Source organism: Nannobrachium achirus (genome assembly GCF_963921795.1).
Source record: "Nannobrachium achirus genome assembly, chromosome: 14".
In the NCBI taxonomy this organism is placed as follows: Eukaryota; Metazoa; Chordata; class Actinopteri; order Myctophiformes; family Myctophidae; genus Nannobrachium; species Nannobrachium achirus.
In genome coordinates, this window is record NC_137821.1 from 64,455,310 (window position 1) to 64,461,449 (window position 6,140).

Here is a 6,140-nt window from a genome sequence, read left to right on the forward strand (position 1 = left end):
ATGGCATCCTTTGGGTCATCAGGTGGGCGCCCTCCTTCTTGGGTGTTCAGGTTCGGTTTATTAGGTTCAGGTTCGGTTTATTAGTCAAATGCGTATCCATACAAGTACAGACAAACAATGAAATGCTTGTGCCAAGAGCACTCTCAGCCTTATTGCACACAAAACAATACGACAACAACAGGTCACCCAGGACAACCCAAAAAACAACAAAACAACCATACAGTGTGACAGTGTACAGTTTAAAAACTGCGTATATTGCACATGACTACCTACGTCTCGCTTCCATCTCTTCGTTAAGCAACCTGATTGCTTGAGCATAAAAACTATTACTGAAACGGGTGGTGTGAGATTTGATGCTCTGGTAACGTTTTTTTGATGGGAGGAGATAGAACAGGGAATGGGCGGGATGACAGCTGTCCTTTAAGATGTTCTCTGTCTTTTTCTTACAGCGTGTGTTATAGATTGTGTGTAGCTGTGGTAATTCTGTGCCAATGATTTTGGCAGCTCTCTTCACAATTCTCTGTAACTGTTTACTGTCTTGAGCAGTCACGTTACCAAACCACACTGTTATGCATCCTGTCAATACACTTTCTATGGTACAGCGATAGAAATTAACAAGAGCCTTGGTGCTTAGGCCAAATCTCCTGAGGCGCCGCAGAAAGTACAATCGCTGCTGCGCTTTCTTAAGGATACCTTCGCTGTTTTGAGACCATGTGAGTGAGTTTGTTATGTGAACACCCAGGAATTTGAAACTGTCCACTATGTCTACAGGTGAACCATTTATGGTTACGGGACTGTGATTGACTTCAGATTTCCTAAAGTCAACGATGATCTCTTTTGTTTTACTAACATTTAGAGAGAGATTGTTATTCTGGCACCATAGGGTTAGCTCTTCAATTTCCCTCCTATAGGCCCTCTCATCATCGTTGGATATTAGTCCTATAACCGTGGTGTCATCTGCAAATTTGAGAATAGAATTATTGCCACACCTGGCAACACAGTCATAGGTGAACAGACTATACAACAAGGGACTGAGGCAACAGCCCTGGGGCGCTCCAGTCCTGGTCAATATCTTAGATGAATGCTTGTTCCCTATTCGTACAGATTGTGGCCTGCCTGTCAAAAAGTCAAACAGCCAGTTGCAGATACTACTGCCCAGACCAAGACCCCTGAGTTTCAACACAAGCTTAGATGGTACAATCGTGTTAAAGGCAGAGCTATAATCTATGAAGAGTAGTCTGACATAAGAGTTCTTATTCTCCAGATGTTTCAAGGCAATGTGTAGTGCGAGAGAAATAGCATCATCGACTGATCTATTAGCACAGTATGCAAACTGTAATGGATCAGTATTGGCAGGGATAATGTGCGTTATATGTGATATAACCATTTTTTCCAGACACTTCATAAGAACAGAGGTCAAAGCCACAGGGCGATAATCATTAAGACAGGTGACAGGTTTTTTCTTTGCTATGGGTACAATTATGGTTTCCTTGAAACACAACGGTACCACACACAATGACAGGGACATATTGAAAATGTCAGTAAAGACTCCCGAAAGCTGGTCAAAACACAACTTAAGGACACGTGAGGCAATCCCATCAGGACCGGCCGCCTTATGAGTCCCAACGCTTTTAAAAGTTTTACTCACATCTCGTTGTGTCACCTGCAGCTCCACCGCACCGGGTGTACCCCGCACCGGTGTAACTGGGTCCGTGTTGTGAGATTCAAAGCGGGCGAAAAAGTTATTCAATTCGTCCGGTAGAGAGTCCGAGGTGTTAATAACAGCCGGCTTCGGTTTGTAATCCGTAATCGCCTGCAGCCCTCTCCACATACGCCGTGCGTCACAGCCACTATAGTTGTTCTCCAGTTTGTCCCTATATTGTCTCTTAGCGTCTCTGATCGCCCTCCTCAGGTCGTATCTGGATTTTTTGTACCGTTCCTCATCCCCAGATTGAAAGGCGGCTCGGCGCTCCCTCAACTTCAGACGAGTATCCTGGTTCATCCACGGCTTCTCGTTGGGATAGGAGCGAACGGTTCGCGCTGGGATGCAATTATCCACACAGAATTTAACATAGCTGGTGACAGTGTCAGCATAGTTATCCAAACTTGTGGCTGAGTCTTTGAAGATGGACCATTCTGTCGATTCAAAGCAGCCCTGGAGTTTAGATACATTATCTGTGGACCAGCACTGTACAGACCTCACCCTGGGTTGCTCCCTCTTCATTCTCTGCTTGTAGGCAGGTAGTAGTAGCACCGCATGGTGGTCAGATCTCCCAAAGTGGGGCCGTTGGACCGCTTTGTAGGCATCCTTGATGGTGGAATAACAGTGATCCAGCGTCCTTACCTTCCTTGTTGGGCACTTAACGTGCTGGTAGAAGTGCGGCAACACCGATTTCAAGTTGCAGTGGTTAAAGTCCCCCGCCACGATTGAAATGGCTTCCGGGTGCTTATTTTCCTGCTTACAAATGACATCGCTTAGCTCGTCCATAGCTTCGGATGCATTCACTTCTGGTGGGATGTATACAGCCGTCAGCAACACACAAGGAAATTCTCTGGGTAGGTAAAACGGTCTGCACCGTAGTGTTAAGTGCTCCAGCACCGACGAGCAGTGGTGTGAGACTATATCCACATTAGTGCACCAAGAGTCGTTGATGTAAAACAGAACACCGCCCGCTTTCGTCTTCCCCGTGTTTGCCATCGAACGGTCCGTGCGGAACACAGAGAAGCCATCTAGCTGTACCGCCCTGTCAGGAACGTCAGCCTTCAGCCACGTCTCCGTGAAACAGAGCACACAGCAGTTCTTTATATCCCTTTCAACGCGTAGCCGGGTTCGGAGGTCGTCCATCTTGTTGTCGATCGCTTGGACGTTTGCCAACAGTATGCTGGGGATGGGTGGTCGCGAAGGGCGTCCACGTAGCTTCACTAGTGAACCCCCTCGCTTCCCTCTCTTCCTCCTATGGCCACGCCATGGTGGAACCGTGCTGCTGTTGTTGTTATACAGTTCTCCCGGCAAATCCGGTCTGAAAACGTCCGAGGCAACAAATCTCAAGTCCAGTAACGTCTGGCGATCGTAGGTCATCGTACAGGACGCATTACGTGCAAAAACAGTGACATACAACATAAAAACCAGCAACAAGGCAAGGAAGACTTGGAAGACTTGGAAGCGTTTCGCTGATAGGCCCACGACACCTCCAGAGGGTTCAGCAGCCAATCCCAGCGTCCTGGGTTCACTCCCTAGATGTCATCAACTCACATGAAGGCCCATGTGGAGTCCTTTATCTTCATCCACACCCACTGGCTCCCCTTTTCAGCAGCCCTGGAGAGGTCCTTGACTGCCTGCCGGTGGGCCTTCCCTCGCACTCCCATCTCTCTGATTAGCCTAGTTGTTGAGATGGCTACAAACCCTCTGCAACCTACTTCCACTGTGCAGACCTTCGCTTTCCATCCTTGTTGTTGAGCATCTGCTGCGAGTACAGCGTACCTCAGCTTCTTCCACTCGTAGGACTTCTCCACTGCACCCTCCCAGGGTACAGTGAGCTCCATGATGTAGACAAGCTTGAGTGAGGCTGACCACAAAACAAGGTCTGGTCGCAGGTTGGTAGATGCTATCTCAGATGGGAAGCAGAGTTTCGTGTCCAGGTCTGCCAGCATGTTCCAGTCCCGTGCTCCGCCCAGCTGCCAGTGTCTGGTCTTGCGGTGGAGAGGCTAGCTTGACCCTTGCCCTCCCGAATAAATGGCTTCCAACGGGATGACAGGGGAGGAAGGGAGTTCACGCTTATCCGGTGACTTTCTAGCACTGCTGCAAGACACTTTAGCACCTGGTTGTGCCGCCAGGTGTAGCGGCCTTGGGTGAGGCTGGTCTTGCATCCCACTAAGATGTGCTTCAGTGTTGCTGGACTTGGACATAGAGGGCACGTGGGGTCTTCGCCATACTTAGGCTTAGGTTTGCAGGAGAAGGTAGGACATCGTAGGCAGCCCTGATGGTAAAGCTCGCTCTGAATGCCTCCATCTCCCACAGATCTTTCCAGGAGATCTTCCTCTTCTCCACTCCTTCCCATGACATCCACTGCCTTTGCTTTGCCTGTGCCACTGCTTTTGCGCACCTTCCTGCTTCCTCTTCATGACGTACCTCCTGGACCACCAGCTTCCGTCTCTCAGATGGATTGGCCTTGCTCCAGGCTGGTGTACTGGCCCCGAGGCCAAGACCACTCCTCCCCTCCTGCACACGGCCCACGGGGGACATCCCTGTGTCTGAGTGCTTTTGCCTGTTCAGCTGCAGCCAATGGGGTCCACTTCATCCTAGTGGCCAGGATAGGGGCAGTTTGAGCTACAAATGGATCGCTCCAATCCAGAAGCATCATCTCCAGTCGCACTTTGGTGCACTTGTACTCCTCTGCCAGACTGGAAATGGGTAGGTGTAACATACCTTTTCCATAGAGCCCAATGCTGCTGAGGCATCTGGGAAGGCCAAGCCACTTCCTTACATATGAGTTGACCAGCCTCTCAAGCTTTTCCACCTTCTGAGAGCAGAACTTCATAGAGTGTTAGTGGCCACAAGAGACGTGGAAGTAGTCCATACTGCATGCACCAGAGTTTCAGTTTGCCAGGAAGATGTTTTCCAGGCCGCTGGCTACCTCCTTCGTGAGCTGCTCTACTTGCTCTTTGTCTTTGAGGGAGGCGTCATACCAGCGTCCTAGGCTTTTCACAGGCTTCTCTGAGACCATTGGAATGGGTTCTTCGCCAATATGGAAGCGGTGGTCTGACAGCTTCCCCTTGACAATGGTGATGCTTCTGGACGTGCACAGCTATAACACTATACAATATACACACTATAACACTATAACTGATGAACCTGGACCTTCACACACACAGTATGTCAACTCTTCTAAGTTAGGGAAAACGTAATAGAATGTGGAGTTGTCATGACTCAAGGATCAGGATAAAATGATAATATTTTATGACCTACGGATTAAGAGTTATAAACGTGAACCTGGCTGTTGTAGCACCACCATGAGGCTGCTGTAGCCAATCAGACACTGCATTCATGATTTGTGGCATTTTGGGTAAAATAGGCCCCTCCCACAAACTCTGAAAGCCAAACGTTGCCAATCAGAAGGGAGTGTGAAAGAGCTGACAGATAGATTATGATCATGTGACCACATAGTTGAAACTATGTGCATGAGCCCCGCCCCCGCACGGAGGAACACAGATCTGCGTCAAACCCCAGACCTGCACGGACATCATAACTTTATGTGACGGTGCATGCTTAAAAAGAACAGATCTACAAGCTAACATCCTGTACCATCACACAGTGTTGATAGCTTCTATATCTGTTTTGTTTGTGCATGTGACAACCTCCTCTACCGGTTAAAATGCTCCACAGATCTGCAGCACATCTGCTGGACACAGACACACCACAGAACAGACTCATAGACCCATACAGTGAAGAGACACCACAGTACAGACTCATAGGGCCCTATTATGATCCAGGTCTTATGCCTTATGCCTTAACTTCTTTGCCTTTTTTTACTATTTTGTTTTTGTTTTTTAAATATTTCAAATAGCTGATCTGCAAGTTCACAACGTGCAGATGTAGATCAGCATTTGAAGTATTTAAAAATGTTTTTAAAAATAGTGAGAAAAAGGTAAAGAAGTTAAGGCATAAGGCATAAGACCTGGATCATAATAGGGCCCATAGACCCATACAGTGAAGACACACCACAGTACAGACTCATAGACCCATACAGTGAAGACACACCACAGTACAGACTCATAGACCCATACAGTGAAGAGACACCACAGTACAGACTCATAGACCCATACAGTGAAGAGACACCACAGTACAGACTCATAGACCCATACAGTGTAGACACACCACAGTACAGACTCATAGACCCATACAGTGAAGAGACACCACAGTACAGACTCATAGACCCATACAGTGTAGACACACCACAGTACAGACTCATATACCCATACAGTGAAGAGACACACCACAGTACAGACTCATAGACCCATACAGTGAAGAGACACACCACAGTACAGACTCATAGACCCATACAGTGAAGACACACCACAGTACAGACTCATAGACCATACAGTGAAGAAACACACCACAGTACAGACTCATAGACCATACA